Source organism: Pleurodeles waltl, chromosome 6 (assembly GCF_031143425.1).
Source record: "Pleurodeles waltl isolate 20211129_DDA chromosome 6, aPleWal1.hap1.20221129, whole genome shotgun sequence".
Lineage (NCBI taxonomy): Eukaryota > Metazoa > Chordata > Amphibia > Caudata > Salamandridae > Pleurodeles > Pleurodeles waltl.
The window spans coordinates 1,122,364,575-1,122,384,322 of NC_090445.1; the positions used below are offsets into that span (position 1 = coordinate 1,122,364,575).

The following is a 19,748-nucleotide window of genomic DNA, read 5'->3' on the forward strand; positions in this document are numbered from 1 at the left end:
CCTTAGACTTGATTTGACCTTAAGGTTTAGGTGTGGGCATGACCGTATTCTTGTGTGGTTGTGTTACATTTGTTATTTATTTTTGTCTTGGGTTATTCATGTATTTCTTACTTTGTGAGTAGCACAAGGCTGTTTTTATTTGGTTCTGGAATTGTGTTTCATCAAAATCTGTCAGTTGTATTTGGTACCGGAGCTGCTAGAACTGTCCTCCTCACCTGTGGAGTTTTAATTGATTAAAACATATTTTTCTTCATTACACCATGTCCCTATGCCTTCTTCAAGTTGGCTCCAAGGATCAAACTATTGTCCATCGAGGATGATCCCAGAATTGTTAGCTTTATTCAGCCTTCTCCTCTTAGCTTGTTAAGCTGTTTTGTTCCGCTAATTCAAAACGGCTCCATCCCCTGTGAGACCTTTGCTGTTCCTGCTTGGATATTATCCTTACTCGCATCCGACTAAATTTCTGCATTTCCTCGGACGTTCATCTACTGCAGCATTCGCTTTCATCAGCAACATGGTTTTGCTGCACTGATCCAAGCTGAGCCAGCCAGTCCCGACATACATATCTACCGCTATTTTGAGGGTCACATCTACATCATAATTTTTGGTGTACAGCGCTCTCTTAAGCCGGTCTTGACATCTGCACATGCCACCATTTCGGAGAGGGTAGCAGAGTTATTGGCTTCAAATTTGCCTCAAGTGTCTACACAGTGGTACTTTATCATTTCTTTTGTACTCTCATCTCTTTACCACCTTGTTGAATTGTGTCTATCCTCTCCTCAGGTATTGTTTGGATCTCCCTCAACTAAGTATTTATTTTATTAAAATTGAACCTTTAGGGTCTTGCCGACCCTTCTCCTATGCTGCCAGTTTTCCCAAGTACTACTTTTGGCTGTGTTCTCCCTCAATATGGAACAGTTTTGCACTCCTCTTCCATTACTTCCAAGCCATGGTGAGCGAACTATGAAATGGAGTAGTTGGTTTGGGCTGTTTAAAATGTCATGGTAGCTATTGATGTAAATGTGTTTTCTGCCAACAGGAAGAAAGGGTTATCCTTAAATTGTATTGCCACAGAGGCATAAGAAATATTTAATAATCTGTCTGTTTTTCCTGCTCCATGTGGATTTTAGGAGTAGGATGAATCTGATGAAGCTCTCGACTGACTTACGTTACATTTTACTGTTGAACCACGTTATAGAATGCTTCAATTTCTATGCAAGTAATCAATGGTCTACTCAGCCAATTATAAACAATGTGGCAGCCTTACGTATATTGGTAGCGTTTTGTGAGTTCAGAAATTTTACAGAATACTATGGTGGTCTTTACGAGTTTGGCAGTCTTTTCCGAAGATCGCCATGCTTGCGGCCCCCAAAATACCGGCGGGGTGGCAAACCGCCCTCCATATTACGAGTCAGAAAAACAAATCTGCCAGGAAACAGCCAGAAATCTGACACCGCCAGGCCGAAGGACGGCAGGAGAGAGGCAGCCCCCACTACCTCCACCGCCACGCCAACAACATCCCACTCTCCATATTACGACCTACAAATCAGCAGAGCTGTGTGTCCATGGCGGTAATCCACTGGCGGTGTGGCCTGCCACGGTCCAAAAGGAACCTCCTCCCACAACACACCACCGCTTTGGCCAGTTCAAATACCCCACACCTGATACACATTCACACACCAAACACACCCACACACAATACTATAAAACACACACCCACACTCCTCTGCAATGACAATTACCGCACGGCCAAGGCCACTCAGGAGAGCAAAAACTCACCAAAGCCACCTGTACACCCCACACGCATCACCCATCATATTTGCACACAAACGCACACATCACCATTACAATGTCCCCACAAAAGCACCCCTGTTTCACAGTTGAGGGGTTGCAGGCAGTGGTTGCCAAAATCATCAGGGTAGAGCCACAGCTGTTCATTGCAAAGGTTCAGCAGACATCCAGTGCCAGGAAAATTGAGTTATGGCGGAGGGTCATTGACAAGGTGAACTCAGTGGGAAGCCATCAACGCACAACAGACATCAGAAAGAGGTGGAAAGACCTGAGGGGGAAAAGTGTTCTATGGCGTCCAGGCACCAAATTGCTGTGATGAAGACAGCCGGTGGGCCCCCACTTCATCACCCGGAGCTTACATCATAGGAGGAGAAGGTATTTGCAATCCTGCACCCTGAGGGCCTCAGTGGAAACATCGGAGGACTTGAGACTGGTAAGTCACCTATACTCCTCTGGCACCAAGTACACCTATATCTCATGCATCCCCATCCCCCTATCACTCCCCAAATGACCCAATCCCACACTGATCCCCACCCTCCTAACCACCCATACCAATTCCCCTGCATGCCCACACCACCCCACTTACACCGTCCTAATGTCGGCAAAGCCAAATACACATAAGGCATGCTGAGCATGAAGCACTTCGAATCTCACAATGCATCCTTCTTTACTAACCAACAGTGCACACACCCCTACACATAGGTAGTCCTGCAATCTGAAGCATGCCAAATAGCACTGATTAAGCAGCTGTCAATAGCAATCCAGGAGATGGCAATGTCAGCAATGCCAAATAACTGATATGTTATCACATATCAGTAGACAATTTACAAACCCACCCCATCTGGATAAGAAAATATTTTATAATCACCACTGCCAATGCTTTTGTTGGGAAGCAGCTATCCTGCACCATCTCTCTGGTTAGCCAATGTCAAACAGGTCAGGCAGATGTGAATAACAATCTTCACTTTCCACAGGTACCACTGCTAATGTCAGCCACCAGCAGGTGCCACAAAGACCCAGTCCTTAACCAGAAGAAGGCCCCAGTGATGACAGCAACTCAGGATGTCTTGAACTGGAAGACCTCCCTGGGCCATCTGGGACCCCTGGTCAGTCTCCCTCCGCATGCGTCACCCAGGCTGCGACAGAGCCCCCCACAACTGTGGCTGCCACAACACCAGTCGCCCAACGCCCCCAAACTAGGGTCTCCAGGATACGTCTAAAAACAGTGTGCCCACCAGTACAGGGATCGGAGTCAACACCTACCACTCAAGATGGTGAAGGACCTGGTGTAAATGGGAGTGGGCACACTGTGCCGGGGGACACAGGCAGATGGGGCTAGGACCAGTGAGAGCGCAACTGTGGGCCACAGGGTGGGGCAAGCCAGGGAGGCGATTGGGCAGGAGGCCATATCACAAGTCCTGGGAGCATAACACCATTCTCAGGACATGATAGGCCAGATATCGACCACGTTGCTGGAGAAACAGAGGCAGCAAAGGGAACACCATCAGGAGGCCATGCAGCAGTAGCAGGCCCACAATGCCACCATGGCCTCCATTAAAGGGGTGCTACAGGAGCTGACGCCAATCATGCGTTAGTCTCAAACCCACGAGCAGGCCCCTTCCACTACCCACAGTGCTGCCTACCCCTCGAAATCTGCAGCAGGTAGTGGAATGGTGGCCATGCCAGAGGACTCACAGGCTACTAGCACCCCTCCCCCTGTAGCTGAGGATCCCCCATGCAGATGTGGTTCACAAGCCAGACATCCTGCAGGGACAGAAGCCAAGACCAACCCCTCTGCCAGGAAATGAACGTCTTGTGAACTATCTCCCTTTTGTGCCACTGAGACACTTTGCTGACTTTCCACTGCCATAGCACCATTTTCCTATGGCCCCTGGACTCTTGACATGTGCTACCAACTGTTTGGACCACCACACTGATGAATTTGACCACCATGACCCTGCTCTTCTGCACCATCTCTTCCTAATTTCAATCACAATAAACATACTTGAACACACATACTGTAGATGTGTATTTATTATATGTCAGTGGAATGTATGTAGTGCAATGACACACTGGAAATTATACAAAACATCTGATTATTGCCATTGTCCTGTCAGTTTGGGGGTAGACGTCCTCTGTGCAACTGCTTGTCACCATTCCCCTTCCACACGTCTGTGTTATCAGGTAGCAAGAGGCTTGGGAACTCAGTACCCACCACAACAACACCTGTGAAAAGTGTCAAACAGAGATGACATAAATTCAAACAAATAATTGCTACACACCATGATCCTGTCTACAACACAGTCTCTGGCATCAATATGCAACTCATAGCTGATATAATTCACTGGACTACACATTTCACACAACCACAGTATTGGCCTCATGACACATGCTAGGCTAACAGCCTAGCCCTATTGTAGGTGTGCTACCCTCTCCTGATTGACAGCCAGTGCTGAGGGAACAGTCAGGGAGAGTAAATTAACAGAGGGGATATGTTTTGAACATCAGTAATGAAGGTACATTCCACATTCACTTCAAAACTAGCATTAGATCAGAGACAGAAAATAGTTTGCGACAACTTTAGAACACACACATACAGGATAAACATTGCAAAGACTTGAGTACTTCAGCTCTATACATCCAACCTGTACAGCAATGTGTACTGATGTAAGTCACTGAGACGGAACACTGCTCACACTACAGAATGGTTTCTAACAGCTGAGACACTGCACTTCAGGATACTTTGAGCAAAAATAAGGCACATGCCTATCTGACTGTCGTTGGAAGTACTTCTGAATCAGCTGATTCTTGAGTAGACATCATCCTCCTCCCCATCTTCATCACTGTCTAGTGTTCCTTCATCTGCCACAGGTGCATTGTATACCCCTCTTCAAGTAATGGAACATGCCTTCTCATGGCCAAATTGTGCAGCATGCAGCAGGCCATAAATATCTGGCAGACCTTCTGAGGGGTGTAGACTGGGGAACCACCTGAGATGTGCAGATACCAAAATCTTGCTTTCAGGTGACCGAATGTCCTCTCTGTCACCCTTCTAGTCAGGCCATGTGCCTCATTGTAGCAATTTCACTCTGTCCTGGGATTTCTCACCCGGGGACAATAGCCAGTATAGGTTAGGACAGCCAGAGTCACCTGGGAATAGTGGAATACATGGCAGCTCTGCTATACTCCGAGGAGAAGGCAAAGCATAGATGTAGTGACAGTGACTAAACACACAAATCATAGTCACCAATGAGCCAGGCTCTCTCCCTCTGTAGCTGTGCCATCATGTGTGGGATACTGCTGTTCCTCAGAATATAGGAGTCATGCGCAGACCTTGGAAACTTGGCAGTCACTTGGGAGATGTACTTGGCTGCAAGACACACCACCTGCACATTGATTGAATAAAAGGTTTTTATTTTTTTCTATACACCTGTTCAGTGTTACTGGGAGATTCAAATGCTACATGGGTGCCATCAATGGCCCCTATGACATGAGGGATATGTCACATTGGATATAAACCAGCCTTCACAGTAGACAAATCAGCATTTTGGGGAATCTGATGTAGCTGTCAAGGTGTTTGAGGAAGGCAGACAGGACATCCTACAACACATTACTGAACATAGTCTGAGGCATACCTGCTGCCAGTCCCACTGTCCCCTGAAATGAGCCAGTGTCCAAAAAGTGGAGCACAGAAAGCACCTCTACAGTTGGAGGAATAGCATGAGGATAACATATGGCAGGCAGTAGGTCTGGCTCCAACTGGGTACACAGGTCCCTGATTGTCACACGGTTCAGACAATAGGTGAGTATAACATGTTGTTCCATGGTTGCAAGGTCAACTAGGGGCCGGTACACCAGTGCATACCTCAACCCCCACATTGGTTGATATCTAGACATGGCAAACAACACAAGTGGTATCAATGCATACATGTTGTAACCCCCCTATTGTGACAGCAATGCGGTCATTTGCACTTTACATGCTACCTATTTTTCTTCTTAGCCATGATATACTTCTGTATTCTATTCAGACATCTATGACAAGCCCCTTGACTAATTATGATTGACCACATCATAGCTGTCCAACACATGGTGACCAGTATTTTGGATGTGCTGATACCATATGGATTTTCACATAGCCTAAGCTGTGACACTGTGGAATACTGTAATGGGTATGATACAAATGGTACAACTCGCATCACTTCCTAATAACGACATTAACAACATCCTATCCATGGCATGTACATTGCCAGATCAAGCAGAAGATCACGGAGGCCCAGCTGGGGACGTCCTCCCAACAAGGGAGGGATGCCTGTCGGACCCTGACCCTTCTGATGGCCCGCATACCTGCGGTGGCCTACCCAGCTTTGGATGGGATCTTGAGGGCAGCACGGCAGCCACAGGGGGTGAGTACTCAGAGTGTGCATCATTTTGTATGGACTTCTGTAGGGGATGAATGGTTTTGCCAATGGATGGAGGATGTTTGATGGATCCATGCTAGGGTGTGTAGCTGACATCATGGTTTAATGCTTTATTGATATATAATATAGGTAGGTGTGATTTCCAATGCATGGCTGCATATGTATAGGGGTACATCATAGGATTCAACTTTACCATAGTATAACTCATGTAGGGCTGTTTGCCATTTCTATGTGGCATGTACAGGCAAATGCAGGTTGGTCAGACACTGTAATGGAGTACGCAAGTGTGGCTCTTATCACACTCCCAACCATTGTTTTTAGAGTCTTGACAGTCTGCAGGGGAACCAGTAGTGGTGTCGATGGATGATGGTCGTGGCTTTATATATCGGGGTCACATGTTGTGTGTAGGTAAATTGTGTGGTCAGGTAGTGGCCTCAACAAACTGTTATGACCTTTGTAAATGGGCAAATGTGATGGTCATTTGTGCTAGATGTGTTGGTATTTACCCTGTGCTCCCTTTCTCTCAACCCCACCCTCTCCTTGTCCTCTTCTGTCCTTGTGTGCATTAGCAGGCGAAGGAGTAGGAGCACCGGCGAGTGGGGAGACTGTAGCCCACGGGACCCAGGAAACAGAGTCCACAACACTGAGGGGCCCAGTGGGTTGGAGGGCGTGGGGAGCACCACTGGGAGACAGGAACTGCAACATCTGAATCTGATTCCTCCTTCAATGGAAGCTCCCTGGCGATGGCGGACCCTTCTGGGACAAGGCCACAACATAATCTTTGCTACCCCCTCCTTACCAGCACCACCCTCTCAGTAGCTCCCCACCCAGTTGCCCGTTCTGCTCACCCAGGAGGGTGGGCACCTCCTTCGCTGCAGGCACCTCTGCCCCTGCCCCAGTCAGCCCTGCAGCCCTCAATAAGAAGGCTACTGATCTCCTGAGATCCATCTCTGTGAGCCAGTCAATCATTGTGAATGCCATCCAGGGCCTGGAATCCCAGATGCAGCAGTGCAGTGCCTACCTGGAAGACATTCACGGTGCCTTGGCTGGCCTACAGAGATCATTTCAGGCTCTGGCCTCCTCTTTGACGGCAGTCAGTGTCCCTACTTCTTCCGCCCCACCTCCAGCTACCTGTGCCCAATCCCAGAGCCCCCTTACCTCACCCATCCAAAGCACACAATCAGACCAGCATTCACCCAGTGCAACAGACAAGGTATGTAAAGACAAACACAGGCACCACAAGTCACACCACCAGTATGCACACACTCAGCACACACAACAACCATTGCCTCCGCTGTCTTCCCCACCACCGCCTGCTCCACAGTCACACCTGCCAGCACTGCATCCTCACTCCCAGGGCCTGGCACCAGATCAATCTTACACAGTCACCACAACCGCAGACACACAGACATGCACCCCATACATCACATCCGCACTCACCACAAGCACCATCACTACAACATGCAGCACACCCACCTTACTTTCAGACACCATCCCAACATACATTCACATAACCTGTCTGTCTTCTCCCTGCATCGTCCCTCCTCCTCCCAAGACACACAAACGCCCCCACTCAGACACACAACATTCCTCCACCTCACACAAGCAAACTTTTCATACACCACCATCCATGTCCAGCTCACCTACACGTCCCACAAGGATTCCATCTACCGCCACTCCTAGACCTGTTCCCAAGCACATCACCCCTGTTCCTAAGAAACTTTTCCTTGCCCACCTTGACCTTTTCCCGGATCCTGTCCCACCCCGTGTTGTCCCTGACTGTCATGTTGCCCTCCCCATACCAAGTCCCTCCGGCTCCCATGACACCCATTCTGTTGCCCATGCAACTCCACCCCCCCCCCAGCCAAAAAGCCTCCATCATCAAAGAAAATGGTGTCAACTTCCACCCCCAGATTCAATCCCTCTCCCCCTCATTTGAAAAATAATCCCAGACCCCCACCCCCTCCCAAACCTAAGCCCAAGGACTCCCACTTCCAAATCTAAACCCCTGCCGCCACCCCTTCCCTCCTGAGGTACCTGCCTGCCCCATTGATGTCCCTGCCCTGCAGAAGACATGAGGCTGTCGGGAGTCAAGTTGGGGCACTTGCTTGGTCCTGTGTGCCTGTGGCATGTCTAAATGTGGACTGGCCAATGGCCCAGTTTTGAATGTGGCCCTTGATATTTTTACATTTGTCTAATACATCTGCCCAACATATGACGTTGGTGGTAGTTGCTCTTATTTGTCGCGCCTTTCACTGTACATATGTATGTTAGTCATTTTTTTGGATGCAGTTTTTAATGCATGTATTTTGATGCATGTGTCTGTATGGCCGCATTGGCTGCCTCCATTACTTGGGCTGTGTAATTATTCTTATGTGTTAGGAATGGTGTCTATGTGTATGCTCGGTTGTGTACTTTTTGTGGGTGTATATGTTGATGCATGTGCCGGGAGATTAGTATGCTGTGTGTACACGGCATAAGTCTTGTGCCTTTGCATGGATGTCTGGACCCTCTGAAGTGGTTGTTTTGTGTTTTTCCTTTGCCGTGCAGATTGTGTTGACAAGTGTATGTGCTTCATGGCCGTTTGTGCTGAAGCGTTTGGGTGTTTCCGGTACTTTTGTCGGTTATTGAGCATGGGTTGCTGTGGGTTGGGGCATGTGAGATGCAGTTGATCTGTTTAGCATCAGTGTGGATGTGGATGATGTGTGTTAGGCGTGGTGAGTGTGTTTCGGTTGTGCGTTTGTGTTGTTTGTCTGTGTCTGGGGATGTGTGTGTGTGTGTGTGTGTGTATATATATCGGTAAGTGTGTTTTTTTGCGTGTGTGACCTTTGCAGTCCGTGCCGGGTATGTGTTGCGTGAGGGTGTTTGACTCTCCCCTTCCCTCAATTGTGTGCTAAGTGGGTGTATGGCAACTCCTCCAGTTCAAGTTCCATCGCAGCCGCGGACTCGTCTATGCCCCTGGAAGTGAGTGTCTCCTTATATAATGATCGTTTTCGCCAGGGTTTTCATGGCGGTCGGACCACTCTGGAAATCGTGGAGGTCTGCTGACTCGTTATATGGTGGGCGGTGATTTGCTTTCCGCTGGCATGGAGATTGCAACTGCCGTCTGCGTTGGTCAGACCGCACTGGCGGTTCTAGCTGAAAATTGGATCAGTCACAGTCGGATCACCGCCAGGGTCGTAATTTGGCAGTCTGCACCACCAGCCTGTCTGCGGTCAGACCACCACCGCCAGCATGGTGATACAGGGGCCACCAAACTTGTAATGAGGGCCTATATCCGCAACCAGGTGATCATGCATTGCTAAAACAAAAAAAAAACAGCTGTTCAGACATAGGAATCCTTCTCTGGATTAAGTGATTGGAGTTGCCAAAGGTATTGAGAGGTATGTCAGATTGTTAAAGTTTTAAATGAAAACAATGAAAATCATTCTGATGTTGCATTGGTTCACAATTTTAATAGAAGCAAGTTTAACCAAAATAAAAGTTACGTTAACGCTGCTGAACACCTGCATTTTCAGATTCGCACCGACCCGAGGACCACCCTCAGAGGATCCCTCGTCTACCGTCCTCCCGGACCGCGCGCCCCATTCAGCGACGCCATCGCCGACTTCATCTCCCCGCACGCCCTCGTCTCACCGGACTACATCCTCCTAGGCGACCTCAGCTTTCATCTGGAACAAAACATCGACCCCAACACCACCACCCTGCTCGACAAGCTCGACAACCTCGACAACCTCGGCCTCAAACAACTGGTGAACACCGCCACCTACATCGCCGGACACACGCTCGACCCTATCTTCTCCGCCAGCAAATACATCTTCTTCAGCCACACCTCCGCTCTACACTGGACCGACCACAGCTGTGTCCACTTCACATTCCGACGCGAGACCCGCCACCTCCGCACTCAACCCATCCCTCGTCGACAGTGGAACAAGATCCCCGAAGAGCAACTCTTCTCCGCACTCGCCGCCAACCAACCCACCCTCACCACCGACTCCAACAACGCAGCCCTCAGCCTCACAAACTGGATCTCCAACTGCGCAGACAACCTTGCTCCCCTCAAACGCAAGCATTGACAGACCAACACCAAAAAACCTCTCTGGTTCTCTGACACCCTCAGAGAATCAAAGAAAAGTTGTCGCGCTCTCGAGAAGGCCTGGCGCAAGGACCACACCGCTGACAACATGACCGCCCTCAAGAACGCTACCCGCGAACACCACCACCTGATCCGCGCTGCTAAAAGGAACTTTTTCACCGACAGACTGGACAAAAACAGCCACAACAGCAGAGAACTCTTCAGCATCGTCAAGGAGTTCTCCAACCCCAACGCCGTCACGCCCTCACAGGATTTGTGCGAATCCCTCGCCACCTTCTTCCACCGCAAGATCAGCGACCTCCACGACAGCTTCGGACACCAGACCCAACCAAACACCACGGAACCCGCACCCCCGACCATCACCCTCAACAACTGGACCCACATCAACACTGAAGAAACCAAATCCACCATAAACTCTATCCACTCCGGCGCCCCTTCGGACCCCTGCCCTCACTTCATCTTTAACAAAGCCGACGACATCATCGCCCGCACCTCCAGGCCGTCATCAACTCTTCTTTTTCTTCTGCTACCTTCCCCGAATGCTGGAAACACGCCGAAGTCAACGCCCTACTAAAGAAACCTACAGCTGACCCGAGCGACCTGAAAAACTTCCGCCCCATCTCTCTCCTGCCTTTCCCAGCCAAGGTAATAGAGAAGACCGTCAACAAACAGCTGACCACCGTCCTGGAAAACAACAACCTGCTCGACCCTTCACAAACCGGATTCTGAACCAACCACAGCACGGAAACCGCCCTCATGTCAGTCACAGACGACATCAGAACCCTTATGGACAACGGTGAAACAGTCGCCCTCATTCTCCTCGACCTTTCGGCTGCCTTCGACACCGTCTGTCACCGCACGCTAATCACCCGCCTCCGCTCCACCGGGATCCAAGGCCAGGCCCTGGACTGGATCGCCTCCTTCCTCTCAAACCGTTCCCAAAGAGTTTACCTCCCTCCGTTTCACTCAGTACCCACCGAGATCATCTGCGGCGTACCTCAAGGCTCATCACTCAGCCCGACACTCTTCAATGTCTACATGAGCCCCCTCGCCAACATCGTACGCAAGCACGACATCATCATCACCTCCTACGCCGACGATAACCAACTTATACTCTCCCTCACTAAGGACCCCGCCAGCGCCAAGACCAACCTACAAGAGGGTATGAAGGACGTCGCAGATTGGATGAGGCTCAGCCGCCTAAAGCTGAACTCTGAAAAAACGGAAGTCCTCATCCTCGGCAACACCCCCGTCCGCCTGGGACGACTCCTGGTGGTCCACGGCCCGCCTCATCCTCGACGTACCCCGCAACAGCCACATCTCCGCACACCTGAAACACCTGCATTGGCTCCCAGTCAGCAAAAGGATCACCTTTCGACTTCCTCAACCGACGCCTCAGCTTCTACGTCCCCACCCGCCTCCTCCGTTCCTCTGGCCTCGCTTCCGTCCCTCGCTTCCGCCGCTCCACGGCGGGAGGGAGATCTTTCTCCTTCCTGGCGGCCAGGACCTGGAACTCCCTCCCCACCAGCCTCAGGACCACCCAGGACCACTCCGCTTTCTGGAGACTCCTAAAGACCTGGCTTTTCGAGCAGCAGTAACCCCCTCTTTCCCCTAGCGCCTTGAGACCCGCACGGGTGAGTAGCGCGCTTTATAAATGTTAATGATTTGATTTGATTTGATTTAAAGGGAACAAAGACATTTTTTCCAAATGTGGTCCCAGTGCTCATTCAAATAAAGCTGAATGCCCAGCTAATAACAAGGGATATTTCAAGTGTGGCAAAGTAGGGCATTTTTAGGGTCGTGCATGCGTATCGCTAGCGAGACGCTTTAGGTATTAGAAAAGGGCTCGGAGCCCCGTCGACCTCACGTCAGTGTCTTTCATTGGCACGCTGGCTTGTCTGTTAGAATCCGCTTCCTTTGATTAGTGGAAGGCACGCATATGTCATGCCTTTTCCGGTGGTTAGCCCTCCTTGAGCGCAGCGACCAAGTACAGAAAACAAGCAAAGCTCGCTGCTTCCAGTCAGGTTTGTGGACTACTTTTTCTCTATTTTCGCAGCGCGATCTCGCTGGGCAGAAGTCGAGTGCTTTGCATACTATCGACCTTATTACACAGTTAATTGCACTTTTGCTGGTTACGTTCATAATTGCACTTCGGCCGATAGGTATTATTACGTGTGAACTGTAGCAGCGCCATTGCGCTGTTTTTTTTTTTCTTTCAATGCAAGAAGAATCTGGTTGGGAGTTTACAACTGGGAATAGCTGTAACTCAGACAAATGCGAGACCCTAGTGCATTGCAAATGCTTGTTTCTAACGTGGCCAAATCCCAATACATCAGAAATGCAATTCAGGTAAGTAATTTGGAAATGAGCACTGAAGTTGCAGAGAGAAATTTGTTTTGGTTTTGGAAAATGGTGTTGAATTTACTTGTGCTGTTGACAAGGACCCATGCAACCATCCCAATTGTGAAGTTACTATAGATGGCACAACACTGTCATTTTTAGGGCTAGTATTAGATCTTTCAGTTAATTTGCCGGATTATTGTATGACCATTCATCAAGGTACTGAGTGAATTATTGATCAGTTCAAAGATGTATTTAATGAGGAATTGGGGGTTTGAAAGGTTTCAAACATAAGATCAAACTTAAATCTGGTGCATCTCATGTTAGATATAAATTTAGACATGTGCCAGGAAATATCTCAATTTATTGCTTAAGCAGTTAGAAGATGAAGGGTCTCTGTCTCTTTTAGCATTCCTGCAGGAATGCCCACTAGACACCAGGGAATTAGTGTGTTTGTTCGCGTGTGTGTTTATAGTGTGGGAGAGCGACTTCTTGGGAAAGGGTGGCTCTCCTTTGGGGGTAATGTATTTTTTTGCTGTTTCTGCCCCACTTGTGGGCAGATCGGCCTTTTATTTTTAGGCCGGTCTGCCCCCAAGGGGGCACAAAGCCAGTAGAAACCAGTGATTGTTTTTTTTGCTTATTTTTTTGTTATTGGGGGGGGGGGTCGGTCGCCCCCAAGGGGCAAAAAGCACTATTGGACAGTTCTGCCCCCTCTTGGGGGCAGATCGGGCTATTTTTTTTTTTTTAGGCCCTTCTGCCTCCAAGGGGGGCAGAATCCACTTAGCGCCACGCCAGGGATTGTGTGTGTGTGTTCTTTGTGTGGGGGGGTGGCCCCTTGGACAAGGGTCTTCGCCCAAAGGGGGCAATATAATCTAGGCCATTTCTGCCCCCCCTTGGGGGCAGACTGCCCTATTTTTTTAGGCCTTTCTGTCCCAAGGGGGCGGGGGGCAGAAACCATGAAGTCACCAGGAATGTTTTTGTTTTGTTGTGTTGGGGGGGGGGTGCCCCCTTGGGCAAGGGTCGCCCCCAAAGGGTAAAAAGCACTATTGGGCAGTTCTTCCCCCCTTGGGGGCAGATCGGCCTATTTATTTAAAGCAGAATCTACTTAGCGCTAGGGATCATGTGTGTGTGTGCTTTGTGTGTGTGGGGGGGGAGCACCCTGGGCAAGGGTCGCTCCCCAAAGGGGGCAATATATTCTATGGCTTTTTAGGCCCATCTGCCCCCAAGCAGAGAACACTAGACACCAGGGAAAATTTAAAAATGGTTGGTGGCGGGGTGTTTGTCAACTGTCGAAGTATTTGCATTTATGATAATAACAATGTATTTCTCCTTTCTTTTCTAGTTCAAAACTTTTGCTTCCTTTGCTATGGCTTGTTGCAGTTTTGGCAGTGGTTGTCCTGCGGTTTGCATAGTTGCATGTTTTAGGTAAGTAAATAAAATTTACTCCAAAGGAGTATTGTTGCCATGCATGAATGACATGTTTGTAGGTGGTGTACTGAATTCAGGATTGTGTGTCAAATTGTCCTTAGATTTCTGCACAATGATTATTGTGTTGTGCTGACATCGCAGGAAAAAGTTAGAGTGAAACATTAAGAAAAATTGCTGTTTTTTTCACCTCAATTTCAATATTTTTTAATTTCAGATGTTATTTTCTGTAGGAAACCCTTGTAGGATCTACACAAATCACCCCTTGATAAATTCATAATTTTGTCTATTTTTCATAAATGTTTAGCTGTCTGGGATCCAGCATTGGTTGTACACCCATTTCTGTCCCTAACTGGAAGGAGGCTGAAAGCACAAAAAATTGTAAAAATGGGGTATGTCCCAGTAAAATGCCAAAATTGTGTTGAAAAATTGGGTTGTCTGTGTCAAGTTGGCCTGTTCCTGAAAGCTGGGAAGATGGTGATTTTAGCACCGCAAACCCTTTGTTGTTGCCATTTTCAAGGAAAAAACCACAAGCCTTCTTCTGCAGCCCGTTTTTCCCATTTAAAAAAAAAAAAAAAAAAAAGAAATATTCGCTGTATTTTGGCAAATTTATTGGTCTCCTTCAGGGTAACCCACAAGGTCTGGGTACCTCTGGAATCCCTAGGATGTGAAAAAAAGACACAAATTTGGCGTGAGTAGCTTATGTGGAGAAAAAGTTATGAGAGCCTCAGCGCGAACTGCCCCAAACAACCAAAAAAAGGCTTGGCACCTGAGGCTGAAAGGCCTGGCAGCGAAGAGGTTAAACATTTTACATGGTAAAGGGCTGACATTACAGATGGAAAAATGTGAATTTTTATCTCAGGAAGTAGAATACTTGGGGAATTGTTGAAATATATGGGAAATGATACACTTAAGGCGATTATTTACATTTTCTTATTATCTCATTTATTTAAGGTCAATTACATTATTTGCGTTCTATTCATATACTTATGTTTTCCTTTCTTCTCTTCTCTATTAGGATTCATCACAGGGATTGATCACCGCTCGGGTAATTGCCTTTGAAGAAGAAAAGAACAAGTGGTCAGGTCACTGTTCTTCAAAGGTAAGAGTTTGTGTTAGCGTTGTGTGCCACCATCACTGTAAATCTAGTGTTCTGGGTTAGTTGTAAGGGGCGAGAGAATACGGCTGAGTAGGAAATAGCTGTTGAGGTTGTCTGTCTTTATAATGGAAAATATATTGAAAGAAAGAAACAAAATCTGTTTACTTCAAACCTGTCAAAACAGAGGTAGATATTCGATAGGTTTATAAGTCATGACTTCGACCCATTTTACCTAGGCGATTGATACGTTTACTTAAGATAAGGTTTTCCCCCTTTCCCTGCCCTTGGTCTTCTTTTATTTTGGTTCGGTTGGTTCTATTAGGTTATGAACACTTTTCCAACCGTTTAGTATTCCCCAACTATTCAGGAGTCGTTTACACACCTGACTAAGCTGCGTCTCTCCAAAGACGTGGTGGGTTGTTACAGCTACACGGTATCCTCCTGTTGGGAATCGATTCTTCTGGTTCCTGTCTCCCAGCTGGACTCCGGTGAGTTTGGCGTCTTCCCTTCACGTGAAACTTGACTCTTCACATATGGTAACCTCATGAGTGGAAATAAACGATGCGCCCTCCGGGTTACAAGATTCTCCACCGCGCTCCCTCTCCTCAGCATCTCCTTCAACTCATGTGCCACGCACCTTGTACCACACCCCTTTAAAGGGCTTGTCCTCCCATCCGAGTTGCTGTTGTACGCTTTGTTTTGTATTATCTGCATAATTGAATAAGACAGTATCTCCTATCTCGGAATCAGCTTCTGTGTTTTTTTTATTTTACTGATGTTGTACGCTGCAGTGATAAGGCAGACGCATTACTAGGTCCACGCCAAGAAAAATCCTCATCCAGGTTTTTATCATTATGGATCATTTCATGACAGGCATGATATTTCTAGTTAGGATATTTTACCCAAACACAGTTTGCTTTAGAACATGGAATCCATGCTTTCCCCCATCGATAAGGATCAGGTAAGGTCTTATCTGTGTTTGTGTGAATTTTGACAAATTTTCTCATATTGCTGGACGACTTAGAACTTTACTCCAAAAAGGGGTGAAGTTTGTTTGAATACATGAACATCAATTTGCATTTGAGAGAATTACGTCTTCCATAGTCGCTTTCTTTCCAGTAACTCTATTTATTTATAAAAGTCATTGTGTTTTATATGTTGACACCAGTTCAAAGGGTTTGTGTGCAGTGTTGAATCTGAAGACCTAAACTGTTAAAAAACATTGCTTTTGCCTCTAGTCCTCTTACTTTAGCTAATAGTAGATATTCCACTATACAGTGTGAAGCTTTAGCTTGTGCCTGGGCGGGTGAACACTTTAAATCTATGGTATAAGATTAACTTAAAAAATGGTTCATAAACCATTGTTGTCCTTGCTTAATAGTAATGGACCAGACAAAGCTTCTGCTTGTTTGGCGAGAAATGTATCCAAACATACGAGTATAATTCCTGTGCCAAATGAATTCTAAGTTCTTGTAATGTGCTGGCTGTTTATCAAGATTACCACGTTCTGTTATTAATGTCATGCTTGACGCTATCAATGAGTATGTGACGGCATCAGTGGATGATATTTTGAACACTGAACAACACATTTTCCAAACACTGTTGGTTGGAGAGTATCAACTAGGTCAATGAATTCCTTCAGGTTATAGAGTTCACCAACAACAGATGGCCACAGAAGAAAGCTCTGTCTTCGAAAAAGCAAACATTTTAGAAGGTTAAGGATCTAATGTCCCTTGGTGAGGATATTGTCATGAAGGATGGGTGTGTTGTTTCTCCTAAAAATATTAAACAAATCATTGTTGAGTTATGCCATGAAGGACATTTGGAAGAGACTCCTTCAAAAAAAAGAAAAAAAAGGTTCTTTTGGTAGCCCTTTATCGATTTGCAAATGTCTGGTTTTGTCAAGCAATGTTCCATTTTTGAGAACTCTAATAAGTCCTTAATTGTTAATAGGGTCAAACCTATTCATACCGAATTTCCTGAAAGGTCTTGGGAAAAATTGGCTTTAGATTTTTTAAGTCCCTACGAAAATATTTCTAATGTGAAGGTGTATGCTTTGGTTCTGATTGATTATTTTTCAAAGAGGGTTGTAGTTAGATGCTTAACCCACCATGGAAGTTGTCATCAAATTTTGGATTGAATGTTTTCAGAATGAAGGCTTGCACAACTCTGTTGTTACAAATAATAGAGTACAATATAAATCTTAATTATAGGAAAATGTCTTTATGCTCAAGGATATCATACACAAGAGAACAGCATTACATTTTGCAAATATGAATAGTCTTGTTGAGAAGTTTGATAGGGACATAGTTGAAGCTGTCCACGACGCCTTGGCTAATAGAATTGATTTGAAGACATTTGTTGCTGAAAAGATTTGAGCTTCTCAGTCGCCACCTCATTCTGTCACAGTTTTTTCTAATTTATTTTTGTTGAAACGGCGGATTCCATGCATTAGTGTCATTCTGCCTTTCATTAACAGTAATCTTCACGTTATCAAGCTTGAGGATAAGTATGACAAGGCGTATAGGAATATTCAATCTAAATGAACTCATTCTAAACAGGGTTGTTTAGGTAATTCGGGTTCTACATGATAAAGCGCCCCCACATCTGCAGTCTTTGGCCACGTTTTATAAGCCTTCGAGACACCTTAGGTCTTCATCAGCAGCTTTAGCAGAAATCCCTCTCTGTAAAAAAAGGCCAGATGGGGCGGAAGGTCCTTTTCGTATCTAGGGACGAAGCTATGGAATTCATTGCCTTTATCATTGTGGCTTACCAACCAGGAATTAATTTTTAGGCGGCTACCGAAAACATGGCTATACTGATCTCTGTTATATTCGCCGATAGCTTCTGCTGAAGCGATGGGAGGCCTTGTGGTAGCTATGCGCTATATAAATTGATTTAACATGATAAAAATCATAGTCTTCCATTGGCTGAGGGTGATTTTTAAAATGCAAATAACCTTTTCCATGTTAAGAAGGGAAACTGCAACATTTATAAAACTTTTAGGATAGTTAGATTGGGTAAATATTCTGCCAAATTTAATAATAACTCTTGGTGGAGTTTAGGTAGATTAGCCAATGTTAGTAGATATGCTTGCTTTAATTCTTTTATGAAGGATTTGAATGTTGACATTCCTGATAGACATTTTTGTTCTGCCTCACAATTTTCTTCTTTTACAGCTGATTTTGTTAATGCAGATTGAAGATCTAGTGATACTCCTTCTATGGATTTTGTTTCATCCGATACTCAAGGTGTTTCTGACTCCAATGGGTCTGGAACTGTTGAGACTGGAGCTCAAAGTTCTGCTTTCTCAAGTGAAAATAGCATTACTATTGCGACAGAGTCAATAAGTAATTATTTTATTTGTGAAGGTCAAAATGTTGAACACCCAAAAAAGGATAGAATTGTTCCTAAAAAATGTGATGATTTTGTGGTAACTTCATAGTGTTTTTTTGCTCTTTTTCTTTTTTAGGTGATTTTTTTCTATGTGATGATTTCACTGTAATATTGTATATCTTTACATTGTATTTTTAATATTTATTTTGTATGTAGTTTGTTTTTCTTTTATTACGCTGTTAAGGGGTGGAGGTGTGAAGTAATGTTACATTTGTTATTTATTAATACATTTGGTTATCCATTTATTTCTTACTTAATGCGTAGTGCAAGACTATTTGCATTCAGTTTTGGAATTGTGGAGTTTCAATGAGCTCCGTGTCACTTGTTTTTGGTGCGGGAGCTACTAGCACTGTACTTCAAGCTGCGCTATTCTTGCCAATTTGATAAGCACTAGATTACCTTTATCACATGTGTCATTTATGAGAGAGCACTGAGAACATTTATCACTGACATCCACTGCATTATTCTTTGTCTTATTGTATACTTTTTTGTCATTACATTACCTTTTGACCTTTATTATTTGTCAGCATTGTCTACTTGGTGACCTCTTTGTTTTTTTGTTACAATTCATTCTTGGAGTGGCACATTGCCTTTAGCGGGTGTCATGTAAAACACCTGCATCGCTTTGCAAGTCACAGCTCACTGTTTTTTTTGTTGTTTTTTTTTTAAATTCAGAAACAGACCTGTGATGCAGTTCCTCTCTTGGTGAACTGACAAGAATAAGCATTGGCAATGTCAGTCGATCTCGCTTTCTGTTATCAGCAATTTTGTTACAGTATGTGTTGTCTCTAGTCAAAGCTTGTAGTTAACGCTATACAATGTGGTTCTTGATAACAGTATTATAGCATTTATATTGCACTTGCTGCCTTTGACTTAGTTTTGCAGCTCCAGTATTATGACACAGCTCCATGGTACGCTCTTTTTTTTATCAACCTCAAAAGGAGTGAAACAGGGTAGCCAAGGTCAATTTGTCAGCATAGATCCTCCCTTCAGATTGCATGCCCAAAAGCTGAAAATCATCTTGATTTATGAGCAGCAAGCGAAACGAGGAGTTAATGTCACTCATCACCATATCTACATCCCTTGTAAATCATAAGAAACTGCTCTGCGGCATATACACTGGCATACCTCACCAAGACGTCCTCCTCTGCAATTATATGGTTAATTAATTGACCTTCCCTTT

The 19,748-nt window shown here is 45.8% G+C and overlaps 1 long non-coding RNA gene across 1 annotated transcript in view; it reads left to right on the top strand.

Annotated features, from left to right (window-relative positions):
• Positions 1 to 19,748, top strand: part of LOC138302098 (uncharacterized) — a 101,537-nt gene that overhangs the window by 63,683 nt on the left and 18,106 nt on the right. The window contains exons 3-4 of the long non-coding RNA XR_011205273.1: positions 13,988 to 14,070; positions 15,089 to 15,172. This is a non-coding gene — a long non-coding RNA (uncharacterized lncRNA). The remainder of the gene's footprint in view (positions 1 to 13,987; positions 14,071 to 15,088; positions 15,173 to 19,748) is intronic.